Source organism: Triticum urartu, chromosome 2 (assembly GCF_003073215.2).
Source record: "Triticum urartu cultivar G1812 chromosome 2, Tu2.1, whole genome shotgun sequence".
Lineage (NCBI taxonomy): Eukaryota > Viridiplantae > Streptophyta > Magnoliopsida > Poales > Poaceae > Triticum > Triticum urartu.
The window spans coordinates 41,353,577-41,368,688 of NC_053023.1; the positions used below are offsets into that span (position 1 = coordinate 41,353,577).

The window sequence follows — 15,112 nt, forward strand, 5'->3', positions numbered from 1 at the left end:
ACCTTCACGGGATTATGTCTCTCCCGCAAGTCAAAGAAACCGGAAGGGGGGTGGGTCAACCCAGGCCCTGGCTTGAGGATTGATGCATACAGTGGGAAGTTCAAGGAGCACAACGGGCCTGACTCTGATCCTGCCTCACAGGACATTGACGCTACAATTTCCCTCCGGTCGGGAGAGGGCAAGAAGGGTGGCCGGTTATATGTTGGCGACGGTGCCATCCGTAAGAAGGACATCCCAAAACTCTCTCACCTCCGTGCTACCACGTCGAGCTCAGGTCCTGCTATAGAGCATCGCCCACAGCCTGGGCTGCACATGCTCCATCAACTCGAGGTATCTTTTGCTTCATCGACCTTCCTTGTGATTTCTTCTTTGTATTGCAACGATGGTGAACTTGTTGTGATGGCATATTGTAGGCCAATGCCATGCTTCGAGAGGAGGAAGCCATGAAAATGCAGCAGGCCCTGTCTCAACAGCAAGAATTCATGGTTAAACAACAGGCAATCCTGGAAGAGACATTTGCTCAACTCAGAAATAATATGCAGGGTTCCACTTTGCCCATTCTTCCGACTCTTCCTAATTTCAACTTTGTAAGTCTTCCAACTTTTCAATCATGCATCTTACCTTCATGCTTGAAGATCATGAATCTTACCATCTCATCCTCTCGTGCTTCAAGTTTTCTCAGTCGGGACAAGGCTCCAATAACTGTGTGGTAGGTGGATCTTCACCTGGCCAAGCAAGTCCAGTGACACCCACTACGGTTCATGTCGCTTCGACCTCCCCGCAACAATGATCACTTGAGGTAGTTGTCTATGTTTGTCCATTGTTGATGCTTGCGTCTTCTTGTTGCTTGTGCTTCTCAACTTAAAACTTGTGCATTGTTGATGGTAGAGTCCACAAGTGTTGATGCTTATATTGTACATACTTCCTAGCTTCTATTTAAGCCTCATATGTTGATTCTTGTTGACTCTTATGCCTTATCCATCTTTGCAACTTAACTTTAGAAACTCAAACTCATGCGTGTGAGAATGGACTTATAGGTTTGCATTGTGGATGGCGTTGACGGTGGTTATATATGCTGCGGTGGAGCTCATTGCATGGTTCATACTTGGTGTGAACTTGGAACTCATGATCCTTTAATTTGTGAACCTCTGGTTGCATATGTATGTATGTTGTTGTGAACCTTCATTGGATATGTATGCACTGTGTGGACCTGAAACTTACGGTCCTTTCGTTTGTGATCTTTTGTTGCATATGTGGACTTTGCACTCATGTACGGCTGGATATATGTATTACTGGATATATATTTGTTGGTCATGGTCATGTACTGCTGGATATATGTGTTGCTGGATAGATGTACTACTGTATATATGTTGTTGCTGCTCCCTGAAGCGAGTACCAAAAAAATGTTATAAGGCTTATAAGCCGTGTAGCCCAGCTATCTGACACCCGGCTTATAAGACATATAGCTGCGGCCAACCTATAAGCCGTGTAGCCCAGCACCAAGCACCTGGCTTATAGACCATATGGACACACGGGCAGGCTGTATAAGCCGTGTGCCTCAGTTAACCAGCACCCGGCTTATATATGTATATAACCGTGCTGTTGTCGGAGGAACTCGGCTTATATAGTAACTGTTCGCGGTTGCACCCGGCTTATATATAAACCGTGTGGTTTGTGGTTGCACCCGGCTTATATATAAACCATGCGGTTCCTGGTTACACCCGGCTTATATATAAACCGTGCGTTCGCGGTTGCACCTGGCTTATATATAAACCGTGCCCGAAAGACGGCACTCGACTTATATAGACGGTGACACGTGGCCGTTAACAGCAGGCTACCGTCATGTTACTTTATTAAACCGAGAGCCCTTTAAAAATACTCGGGTTATACATAAGCCGGGTTTTTTCGGTCCAGCTCTCGGCTTATATGATATAAGCCGGTCGACTGTAAACCGAGTGCTATAAGCTGGGTGTTTTACTTGGCTTATATGTAAACCGAGTTTAAATCGATGTAAGCCGAGTGTATTAGGTACACGGCTTATAAGTTTTTTCCTGTAGTGTATGTACGTCTATACTCAGCTCAGGCAACAGAAATACCATCACATTCACAGAGAAAACCTACCCCATGAAGAGATGAAACCATGAGACAAACTCCCTATCTTCGACCTCAGCAGGCTAAGGATACGGAAGCCATTTCTCTCTGCCGCTGGTTTTCCTTCTAGCTGACCCCGGGACAGAAGCTCATCATCCTTCACCTGGAAGGGCAGGGGATCGTGCCCCCTCCTGACAGACTCGATGACGTCCATGTCGATCTTGTTGTCTTAGATGCCTTGGACATAGAATGTGTTCTTCATCTTGTCCCCGTCCATTGCGATGTCCGCCTGTGTAACGGTTAACCCGTTCTCCCGGAGGACCCTAGTGATGTAAGAGAGGAGGCCAACGGTATTCTCCGTGCATAGATCCATCAGTCCATCTTCACACCCTCAAAGCAATAATAGCAATATAATCAGATTCGGAATTTCACAGATGTTAAAAGAAAACAATTCATATTTAAATAGAGAATTTCAACATGAATACGGAGCAGATTTTATCCATGGTTACCATGAGAATGAAATTCAACTAATGCAGTTGGAAATTATATTCCTAAAATAAATAAAAATGAACATCAGACCACTATATGACTCACCTCACAAGTTCGATGCTCGACTGCAGCTTTAACACCTTTTACAACTAAGCATCTTTCATCCAGAGTGTCTAGCATATGTCCATCCCTGTGCCTGATGTAGTACTCCTACAAATATTCTTTTTTTAGTTTGTGTTCACTTTTCATGTTAATTCAAACCTGCAACACAACATATACATATCCCTACTAAAACAGAAGCAGATGAAGTTACCTGACTGGCAAAAGGCCCACGGGAAGAAACTGACGCATGAAAAACATTAAATTGCATGTTCGTAAGCGTGCACACAATGTCAAACATCAACTTCTGCCGGTCCACACATTCCACATTTACGACTTAGTATCCTTTCTCATTGCACCGATCAACAGAGACCACTGCGCCCCTGCCCTTTTGTAGCCATCCAAAGTAAGCATTGGGAAGGCATTAGATACATGTCCCTGTTTTCCATCAAAATCTTTACTAGCAAACAATAGCTGGTGCAACCGACGCTCGGGGTGGCTTGCGAGGCCATCAGGGACGAGCAGATGAGCTCTTGCACTACGCCCATCTTCATCCATTGAGGTACCAGATCCAAGAACAGTTCCAAGATGGTCTTGAATAGAGACTAAGCCGTTTGGATCACTGATGCGGGATGATGTTGATTCATCAGACACAAAATGCAACACATGCCAAGCTATCCTTGTGGCTCCAAGCATGCGCTTCCATAACACTACACCCTTGCTCTGTAAGAACATCACATATCTTAGAGAAAATTCAAGGCCGGTTGTGGCCAATCATCTCAATTCCTGTATAGTGTACAGCAACATCGGGTCTAGATGCAAGCTCATTCGATCTCATCACTGTGAACCTCCGAGAATCTCTAGTACATATTGCCTAAAAAATTGGAAGACACCAAATCATAAATCTTCAAGTTGTTTTCCCCTGCTTCTAAACAACCAGTTCAGTTGAGAGGGAGAGGGAGATGGAGACCTGCTCTATGTAGTTTATGGCCTTCTTATTGTAAACCTTGTTTCCTTCCTGATCTCTCACATGGAAAACTGCAAAACAGTTGGGCAAATACGAAAATGATGAACTGAAAACTTTGTAGTTAGATGGGTGAAGAACTTACTTGCATTCGTTCAGAGTTTTGGGTTGAGGTTCTCCACAAGTAAAATATCCAATGAGATATGGATGACCTGGGAGAGAAGTGGAAACATTGAAATGAATGTTTTCATTAGCCAGACTACATTTTGTGTTTATATGCAAGTTTCCTGACGCAGTAATATTAGATTCAGACATGGATGGAAAACTTTCTGAACCGTAAATTTTGAGCCATCACTACTGCAGGATACTGCTAACGCGACACTACAATCACAGACCCTTTGACGAAACTGTGTGCGATGCAATAATCGCAAACAATGGTGTAAAAAACCGTAAAAAAGGTGCAAAACGTTTGCGATGGCGGAGCCAACAAACACAGTTCAGATTTTAGTTGCATGTGTGATGAAGGGCACACGGTTAATCCATTTGAACTATTTGCAATAGTCAGAACAACAGAAACGGGCAGCCATATCAATGTGTGTGCGATATACGGCATATGGTTCACTCGGACGAACTATTTTCGATTAGGGAGCACAACAGAAACGATTCAACTTAGCAAGATGTGTGTGATATACGACATACAGTTCACATGGATGAACTGTTTGCGATGAGCCAAAAGAACACAAACGAGCATGTAAACAAGATGTGTGTGATATGTGGCAAATAGCCGACTCGGATGAACTGTTTGCGATGGGAAATTATAATACAGACAGTTAATACAGTTAATTCGTGTGCGATTCTGTGTGTACAAAATCTTTGAAAAATGCAAACTAGTTGCTTGCGGTGGCTAGGAGTATCGCACATGATGCATCTGCGGGTACTCGTGTGCGATGATTAGTAAGTTACACATATGTTTCCTTATGTTAATATGTGTGTGAATTTGCAATATGGACAGTTAATATGCAAATGCCTTCTGGACATCGGGAACACGCTTAAACTCAATGAACTGTGTACGATACGAATACTTTCTATGAAAATTTGACAACTTGGGTAACAACATTTGAGTAACATATATATAATGGTTACACTATTCGACAAAAGGAGGATCTTCGTAAAACGGTTTTGACAACCATATGGTCCATATCTACATACTTAACATAGTAACAACTATCACATTTTAAGAGACTAAGGGACAATAACCATATGGTCCATATATATATACTTAACATAGTAACAGCTAGCATATTTTAAGAGGCTGAGGGCCAACAATCACAACTATCCCCTGGAAGCAGCTTGATCACGGCGACTCGGCATCTCGTCAATGAAAAGGAAGAGCCCTCCTGTGCCTTGGTATATCATGAGCAGAACACTGTCTCCAATTTTCCAATATGGATGCATTTCCATGATAAACGAGAACTTGTTAATTTGAATGGTTTCATTTCTGTGGGGAATGCAGTACCTTGCAATCACTTTGGCGTTATTAGCAGGCACAAGTGTAATTCGACCACGCCGGGAAATCGATACAGGAACTGCTACAGCGGGCAATTTATGTTGACATGTAGAATAAAAACCAATTGTAACATATCGTTGAAGATATATATAGTGTATGAGTATCAACATTAAAATAATACTTTTTGCCAGCGTTTTGCAAACAATTGGTCTTGTTCAATGTGTGCACCATTGGTCTAATTAATCCGATCCAAAATCGAGCGTTCATACGATGTGTTGTCTCTATCAGATTATCAACAAAGTTTATGACATGCTTCAAGTCCTTCCAGTGAAATTTGGTACACTTGTAACATACAGATCATTCACTATGCATCCAACATACACTTCTTAAAAGGTGGAAAGATATTATTTATTCAGAAGATGACAGAAGAATATATAGTGCACATAAATTGGTAAATAGACTTTGTTACGGCCTAAGAACGGAGTTAGAATATGAAATCACAATTGGTTGCTTAAATAGTGATCAGTTAGTTAGAACAAATACCCCGATTTTGCTAAGTAATATGACAGCATGGAGAAAGTTGAAAGGATACTAACCTCGATCAGACTTTGATCGGCTGATGACGTTGGGGAAGTAAATATCCATGTTAATTAGACCAGGTTGTGGTGCACGTACTAGAATTTTATTCCCGGCTTTCAGTTCATAACACTTAGACATTTTTCTCCAAAGGTCCGCATTAAAATAGGAGTGACCATCTTTATCATGTTTTACGCTAACCGTCATGGTAATTCCATGCTGCGTTGTCAATATGACATCCTGGGAGTCATCAAAAAAGTAAAGCCCAAGATTTCCTTCTACTCCTGTTGTTGCAAAGCAAGGGATGTACTGTTTGAAATGAAAATTAAGATCATAAATTAGATATATTGAAATAACAGAGCAAGATGCAAATATGGGAGTAACTGATAGAACAGATCAATATATAGATGAAAGCAAAGTACAAAAATATAGAATTAAAAATAGATAATGTAACAAAGATTTGATGCAAATATATAGATAATGTAGCAATAGACGGTATATGTTCACAAATGTAGGCCATGCCGACCGTGGTAGGTTGAGATTGAACATACCGAGTGCTCCTTGAAGTCATCTGGAATGGTGAGATAGAACTTCGTCTCCGACTGGCCACGAACACACTTCCCCGATTTTTGCTCGCATTGTCGACACATGAATGAACACCCACGAATCAGCTAGAACAAAACTAATTCCACGATGATTTCCGTAGGTTGATTAACAGCAATGGACGGACTTTGATAAGAGATGAGTGAATATTTTGCTAAGTTGATTACCTTCTCCATGAGAAAAACCCTCGGCCCAATCGCGCAGAAAACCACAGTCGACTAGAGTCTAGAATCTCAGTGTAGATAGGCGGCGGAAAGTGGGAGGGGCGAAATCTCGTTCCGTTTGGAGTGCGACCTACGCCCGCCGACAACAGCCGTGGAGCTTAGGGTGGCTGCCGCGATAGAAGTTGATGAGGTGCATAGTTGTGGAGGAGTCCGCGACGAGTGGGTGGGGACGAAGTGGGCGCAGGTTTTGTTTTTTCCTTTTGCATGTATGAGTGAACACACACGGTTCACAGAGGCGACGGAGGTGAATCGTGTGCGATAGTAAATAACTGAGATTGAATGGGAATCCAAATTTCCTTTGTCCTTCATCCATGAGTTTTTTCTACGATGAACATAAACTCTAATAATCACGGTGTTCAAATTTGACACTTTTTCTGGTTCATTTACAATATTTAGGGGATTATGTGCATTTTGTAGGCACTAATGCACATAATTCAAATTCAAACAATTGGTGCTTGAAAAGGTGCACAAGAACGGTCTGGAAAAACCATACTCGTGGTATTTAGTAAATTATCAAGCCTTTTACAAGGAATGAGCAGAGGTTTCAAGGGAATGCGTGGCAATAGTTCCACAAATGCGTCATTTACTGGGTTATCAACTATAGAACAATGAAATACGTGCTTGAAAAACATGACGCCTGGCAGGGTGCCATGGTATGGCCTCACTGTGCCCTGGTTAAAAGCTGAGAAGGTTTGATTTATGTCGTCATGCATGCCCTTCATAAATCAAACCATCACCGAGGAAGTTCAATGCTTTCGAGAGGAAAATCACCAAGATTGAAGGGGAATCCAAATTTCTGTCCTAGTTTGTCATTCAGTTTTTTTTCCAACGATCAACATACTGCCTCAAATGCAACGTGTTCAAATTTGACATTTTTCTGGGCTCATTTACCATATTTAGGGGATTATGTGCATTTTCTAGGCATTAATTATGCATATAATTCAAATTTGAACAATTGGTGCATGAAAAGGTGCACAAGAACGGTCTAGAAAACCATGCTCGTGCTGTCGGCGTTCTCGGAACGGGGGTCCCCAGACTTGCCTTCCTGCGGCCTGCGGCGTGGCTCGAGTGGGGGCCCAGTGCGGCCCAGCTTCATCAGCTCAAGCTCAAGACCCTCACAAGGGGCCAAGCCTTGTGGGGCGGACGACAGGAGGCTTCCTCAGGAGCCGCCTCATTAGGCAGGCTCGCGAGGAGGCGGAAGGATCAAGGCAGGGGTGCCTCGCGAGGAGCCCGTGACGCAAGCCATGACGTCCGAGATTAGGCGGGCGCCAGGTGGGCGCCGGCCTATGCAGTGTCCTTATTTCCCCTTCGGTGCAAAGGGAGCAAGCACAGGCCAAGGCATCGGGCAAAGGTTTCCATTCCGGTGCAACGAGACCAAGACCAGCAGAGCGGCAGGATGGAGGTCACCGTGGAGTCCAAGACGGTGTCATCACCAGTGCTTTTGGAAGCCGAAGACTAGCTTTGGTCAGGATAACTTGTACTAGATGTTCCCCTTCAAAATGGCCAATTGTTGGCGCCCTTCCCGCTCATTATTTGTGAAGAGGACAGGGGCCTCTATAAATAGGACTAGCTCCCGAAGAGAGAAGGGCGGAGAGAAAAAAAGGGGGGAGAGAAGAGAGAGATAGAGAGAGAGATCCAGACCGAGTAGAACAAACCGCACCAGCTCAAGAACATCTCTCGTGAGGCCGTTCTTCCCCCTGTATTGTTCATCATCAGCCCCTGAGGCAATCCACCACACCACACACTGGAGTAGGGTATTACACCACATCGATGGCCCAAACCAATATAAACCTCGTGTCCTTTGTGTGTTCTTCTTTCCAGCCTAGATTTCTTGCGAGCCATAGAAGCGCGAGTCGGTAGGGGAAAGATCTCCGTGCGCACCCCAGAGTTCGAACCTTAAGGGTCTGTCGGAACCCGAAATCCGACATTTGGCGCGCCAGGTAGGGGTGCGCCAGAATCTTTCTTCCGCTGTTCGCGTATGATCTTCCGCCGTGTCCATGGCTGACGCTCGTCGGGCTCGCACCGAGCGCCGGGCTGCTCTCGCCACCCACGTCGCCCAGACGGCGCCCGTCGGCGGACGCCCTCGTCGTTCCCCGTCGCCTGCCGCCAACGCCGCCACCAGCCCGGCGGGGAACGAGCAGCAGGCCTCTTCCCAGCATCCTTCGATGCGGCGGGAGGGCCGCACCGCAACCCCGTCACTAACTCCAGCCGGTTCGTCGTCCCACGCCCGTCGCGCCCCCACGGACGCGCACGCTGCGCTGCTCCTGGCAAGAGAGCTCCTGCAGTACCGCCCCGTCGACGACCTCTACGAGGACTGGCTCGCCCACATCACAGAGTTCGTCAGCGCCGCAGGGGGCTCTCCTTTGCCGTCCTTCTCGCTGCCTCGCCCTCCATTCTGCGCAAGGGGCGAGGATCAGGAGGCGCCTCCGCCACCTCCTCCCCAAGAAGGCACCCTGGCTCCAAGGCGCGCAGCCCCAGGGCGAGACCCCCCACGTCCGGCGCCTGCGCGGCAAGAAGGGAGCTGCCAAGAGATCCCTCGTCCCCAAGAAGGTGCTCGCGTGCTCCCAGCACCGGCGCGCCAAGATCGCGTCCCTGCGCCTCCACGCCGAGACCCCGCGCTGCTCCAAGCGGCGGCGTGTGGTAATCACCAGGAGCAGGCCCAGCACCAGCAAAGGGCGCCGGTTGCCACAGCAGGCTGCTGCACCTTCACCCCCGAGCTACGCGGCTTCACATGGCCAGGCAAGTTCAAGCCTGATCTACCCCCTCGCTACGATGGCACGGCGGACCCTGCAGAATTCCTACAGCTCTACGAGCTGGGCATCGAAGCCGCCAACGGACGAAAAGGTCATGGCGAACTGGTCTCCCATGGCGCTCAAGGACGGCACCCGCACCTGGCTCCTGAACCTGGCTCCCAGCATGATCTCCTCCTGGGACGAGATGTGCACTCGCTTCATCGCCAACTTCCAGGGCACTCGCGACCGGCCCCCGGCCATAAGCGACCTGCGCCGCATCAAGCAACAGCCAGGGGAAACCCTGCAGAAATACATCCAGCGCTTCAACAACGCTCGCCTCAAGATCCCTAGGGTGACTGAGGAAGCCATTATCTCAGTCTTCTCTGATGGCGTGCGCGACATCAAGAGGAAGGAGGAGCTGGCAATCCATGAAGACCTGTGCATATCCCTGGAGCTGTTCAACTTGGCGACCAAGTGCGCCAGGGCTGAGGAAGGACGCCTCTCTCTCCTCGAGCTCCCAGCTGCCGACCCAGAAGAGAAAAAACCCAAGGCCAAGGACGTGAAGCTTAAGGGAGTTGCCATGCTCGCAGCGGAACCAGACACCAAGCGAGGTAGGGATCAGCCTGAGTCATCAAAGGGCAGCCGATACTGCGTGTACCACGACCTCCACACCCACAACACCAACGAATGCCAAGAGCTCAGGGCCGTGCGAGATGGGCGTATCGGCCGACGCCCCGAGCGCAATGACAGGGGCTATGGCCGAGGAGTTGGAAGAGGTGGAGGACGATGGGAAGACCGTGGCCCTCGCCAAGGGTGGCGTGATCGACCTCGCGAGGATCGCTGGCAGGACTAGCCTCGCGAGGGAGGCTGGAGGGATCGGCCTCGTGAGGATCGCCCGCACGGCAACGCAGGCCTCCCTCCTCTACCGCCACCACCAAGAAGGAACGAAGACCAACATCAAGACGAGGGGGCTAGGGGCTTCCAGGAGCCGCGCGCAATTGCTTGCATCTTGGGTGGCACCCAGGCCCCAGCATCACAGCGCATCTGCAAGCAGTTTGCTCGCGAGGTGAATGCAGTCCTCCCCAAGCTTGAGGCCACGCGCCCTCTTAGGTGGTCTGCGTGTGCCATCACGTTCAGCTCAGCGGATCATCTCAAGTGCGCGGCAATGGCCGGAGTTCCCCTGATGCTTTGCTCCCCAGTCATCAGCAATGTGCAGGTCACTAGGACCCTCGTTGATGGCGGAGCAGGACTCAACGTCCTGTCCGTCGAGACGTTCGACAATCTCTAAGTACCGTATGATTAGCTCCAGCCGACCAAGCCTTTCTCAGGAGTCACTGATGGTTCCACTGTTCTGATAGGGCAAGTTCGCCTGCCAGTCACCTTGGGGCAGGGCAACAACTACCGCACTGAGCTCATCGACTTCGACGTCGCCCACATTCGCCTGCCATACAACGTCATCCTCGGGTACCCGGCCCTAGCCAAGTTCATGGCAGTGAATCACCATGGCTACAATGTCCTCAAGATGCCAGGAAGCGGTGGAGTCATCACCGTACCCTGTGAGCAAAGGGACGCGGTGTGTTCACTTGAGCGTGCGTTCCGAACCGCAGCAATCGAAGACCTAGATCACAGGAGCGGAAGACTTCCCGAGGCGACCCTTAAGAAGAAGAAGGCTTCGCCTGGCCCAAGCCATAAGGAGGCAGGCGCTTCTGGAGGCGTTGCGTCAGGATTTGCGCCCGTTCAGGGAGCGCCACCCTCTGTCGCATAGGAAAGCGTGCCCGGCGCCCTCCTCAGGCAGGGCTCGGGGGCTCTTTCTTGGAGAGCCACCGACTTTGCCAAGGTCATGAGGGAGGCGCTCGGGCACCACTTGGAGGGGTTCTTCCAGGCACGTTTCCCTCAGGAAGGTACGAGGCAAGGAAGACCAAACCCTCAGGAGTTCATCGCGGGAAACACCGAGGAGCTACAGGAGTCGAGAGTCATGCGCGGCAGCCGCCGCTTGCCCGTCGTGGCCCCACATCCAGGCGAGGACGATGGGCTGCGCGTCTGCATCGACGTGCCAGGGCTCAACCGAGCCGCGTCTCAGGAGTGCCTCTGGCCTTCGCGTGTGGGGCGTTGCAAGGGTCCACCTCACATCTACGTTCGCATGCCTTTCGGCCTTCCGAACGCGGTCGCCGCTCATCAGCGCCTGCTGAGGAGCATTCTGGAGGCTTAGGAGGTCAGGCATTGTGCGGTCCTGGCGGAGGTGGAGATGGCCCTCGAAGACCTACCCGTGCCCCCGGAGCCTCCCGAGGCTCCTCGGCCTGGGGGCTCGTGAGGGTCGACGTATTCACCGCGCGTCACCCACTTCTTCGGCATCACTTCATCTTCAGCAGCATCAGATGACATCTTTCAAGCCATTTTTAGCTGGGAGAGCCCATAGGGCCGCGTCGTCCCTAGGTCGCGTGGGTCCGTCCCTGCGGCATGTACCCGTTTTGCTTACGCTCTTTACCTACCTTGGTGGGGGCGCCCCTCGGGCTGCATCATCCCCAAGCTGCTCAGGCCTAGCCTAGCGGCGTTTGCTTTTCCCGCATCTGCTTGAAACGGATTTGCTCCTTCGTACTTAACATACCTGACCTAATCGCCTGCTCGATTGACACCTACCCATGGAGCCGCTCGCTCTGGCACGACATCTGTGTACGGGTCCGTCCCTGCAACACCGATAAACCTGAGTGGTCGAGCTCTGGCCGCGGCAGCCCCGCAAGGCGCCACCTCACCAGGCCCTCAGTGCTCCAATCACTCCCTCGGAGCGACCAATGGTTGGCTGGCAACCGTAGCGGCAGGTCTTGTCTCTCCTTATGATTGGTATGCAGGACCCACTCCAGGAGGAACGTTGGGGACATCGCGGGCTATCTCTCCCTCTCTCCAGCACGAACCGCTTGCACGTTAAAAGGGGGGCGCCTGAGCATCGCGACTCATGGGCTCCTACTGGCTCTCCAGCCCTCACCCCCTGGCCTTGACCTATGGCATCGCGACCTGTCATACCAGCGGCGGCTGAGCTCGCTCGAGGGCCGGGACATGAGGACATAGAGCATTAAGGAAGGTGTGGGGAAGTGGGAAGAAGCTCGTGAGGACCTAACCCAGCAGCACCTGAGCTACCGCCACTCGGGCCGGCCGCCCCGTCGAAGAACTACCCCAAAATCAAAAGATAAGTCACGCCCTTACAGGAGCTGGACCAATGCAGCACCAAACCCTCGCCTAGTGCAGCTCTGTCACGACGACGTTGCCTTCCTTTCTCGCCTAGCGAGGGCTGCTCGAGCGCTAAAGGGGACCTCCCGAGCATCGCGACTCGAGGGCTCTTACCGGACCTCGGGCCACACACCTCCTGGCCTTGACCATGGCATCGCGACCTGGCATACCAGTGACGACTGAAGCTTGCCTGGGGACTGGGACCTATCAGCGTAGAGCGCTAAGTCCTCGTGAGGATAGAAAGGGGGAGCCGAGCCGGGACAGGACAAGCATCTCGCATCGATTCATATTAGGGATATAATGTTCGCAAAAGACATGTCAAGCGCTTTACATACCCCCGCGGGGTGTTGCTTCGATTCCTTGCAGGGAACAAAAGGTGCTAATCCTAAGGAACACTAATTGCCCGCGCCTCCGCAAGTGACGCCATCATCAACAGTGGACTGCCCGGCGCCGGCGCCGACCCCACCCAGATCAGTGGTGTCGGCGGCCCGATGCAGTTGCCCTACTCCGAGCACGGCGCGAGCTCGGAGGCCCGTAGCTGTCATCGCTCGACTCTAGAGTCACGAGAAGCTCGGGGGAGCTGCCAGATTCCCCATCTCCTCCGGTACCGCCTGAAGAGCTGCTGGAGGGCTGATGGGCAGGCCAGGTCCTCGCCAGTCCGATGCCCCTACCGCTTTCCTTGGGGCAGCACTCCAACCGGTGTCCTTCAGCATCGAAGACCTTGAAGAAAATCAGGGAGGCGCCGTCATATTCAAGATGAATTACGAGGGCACCCTCCGTCCGGCAGACCCAGCCGATCTCACCCCAGCCCCGGGTCGTGTTGACCTTGCCCGGAGCGACGACCGCGACCTCCGCTCCGGTCGCGAGGGTGCTGCAGTCGGCGTGCTGCAGCCAGAGCTCCAGAGACCCGCTCAGCGGCATCTCGAAGGCGAAGGAGGGAGGAAGACGGATCCAAGAGCACGGGGCATGGCGGCGTGAAGCCCTCGGCGTGGACTCCAGGAGGAACGACGCGCACCGCCGTGACTCGCCGGCGTCGGCGGCGGCACCGTCGGTGCCGCTCGACGCCCTCTTCCGTAGGGCCCTCGATTCAGGCGTACAAGGGTAGTGGAAACCCAAGCGGCGGCCGCTCGTACCAGGGCCTCAATGCCTCCTGCCAAGCACCCTCATCTTGGCGGCAGGGGACTAGCCGTTTCTTCGGCGGAAGAGGGTCAGGACCTTCTCGCGGGGCCTTTCCCTTCTCTTCTGCAGAAAACCGGCGGATTGGTGCCATTGGCATAAGGAGAAGCAAGGAAGAGGAAGAAGAAGGAAAGGAGTAGCAGGAAGGGATAAGTTAACGAGGCTCACGCGGCCCCGTACTTATAGCCGGAGAAGGCCGACCGCCGACCACCACGATCGCAGGTAATGATGACCCATTTCTCTCCATGCAGGGACTTGTCAAGTCGAGCGGTTGCCGAGGCGTCGTGGGGAAGCGCAGACGCCCACGTCCAATCGACCGCTACGTGGCGCCCAAGGCCGTAGGCTATTGGGGCCCGCGGCGCTTCACGCTTGCCCCTTCGCTTCCCTGCTAAGCCAAGCCCGGGCGTGCCTTGGGCCCGGGGTCTATTGTTGGCGTTCTGGGAACGGGGGTCCCCAGACTTGCCTGCCTGAGGCCTGCGGCGTGGCTTGAGTGGCGGCCCAGTGCGGCCCAGCTTCATCAGCTCAAGCTCAAGACCCTCGCAAGGGGCCAAGCCTTGTGGAGCAGACGACAGGAGGCTTCCTTAGGAGCCGCCTCATGAGGCAGGCTCGCGAGGAGGCGGAGAGATCAAGGCAGGGGTGCCTCGCGAGGAGCCCGTGACGCAAGCCATGACGATCGAGATTAGGCGGGCGCCGGCCTATGCAGTGTCCTTGTTTCCCCTTCGGTGCAAAGGGTGCAAGCACAGGCCAAGGCATCGGGCAAAGGTTACCATTCTGGTGCAACGATACCAAGACCAGCAGAGCGGCAGGACGGAGGTCACCATGGAGCCCAAGATGGCGTCACCACCAGTGCTTTTGGCAGCCGAAGACCAGTTTTGGTCAGGATAACTTGTACTATATGTTCCCCTTCAAAATGGCTAATTGTTGGCGCCCTTCCCGCTCATTATTTGGGAAGAGGACCGGGGCCTCTATAAATAGGACTAGCCCCTGAAGAGAAAAGGGCGGAGAGAAAAAAGGGGGAGAGAAGAGAGAGAGAGATAGATCCAGACCGAGTAGAACACACCGCACCAGCTCAAGAACACCTCTCGCGAGGCCGTTCTTCCCCCTGTATTGTTCATCATTAGCCCCTGAGGCAATCCACCACACCACACACTGGAGTAGGGTATTACACCACATCGGTGGCCCGAACCAGTATAAACCTCGTGTCCTTTGTGTGTTCTTCTTTCCAGCCTAGATTTCTTGCGAGCCATAGAAGCGCGAGTCGGTAGGGGAAAGATCTCCGTGCGCACCCCAGAGTTCGAACCTTAAGGGTCTGCCGGAACCCGAAATCCAACACGTGCTATTTAGTACATTCCCATGCGTTTTACAAGGAATAGGCAGATATGTCAAGGAAATGTGTGTCAATAGTCAAACATAAACGCGTCGTTTACTG

At 51.5% G+C, this 15,112-nt stretch overlaps 1 long non-coding RNA gene and 1 pseudogene across 1 annotated transcript; one reads left to right on the forward strand and one right to left on the reverse strand.

The window, feature by feature from the left end:
- The first annotated feature begins 561 nt into the window (after positions 1 to 561).
- On the forward strand, positions 562 to 1,632 carry LOC125540930. The gene is made up of 3 exons (XR_007297410.1): positions 562 to 587; positions 674 to 799; positions 1,038 to 1,632. It is a non-coding gene; the product is annotated as an uncharacterized LOC125540930 (long non-coding RNA).
- Positions 1,633 to 2,835: 1,203 nt separating this feature from the next.
- Positions 2,836 to 13,052, reverse strand: LOC125534909 (annotated as a pseudogene).
- Between the last annotated feature and the right edge of the window lie 2,060 nt (positions 13,053 to 15,112).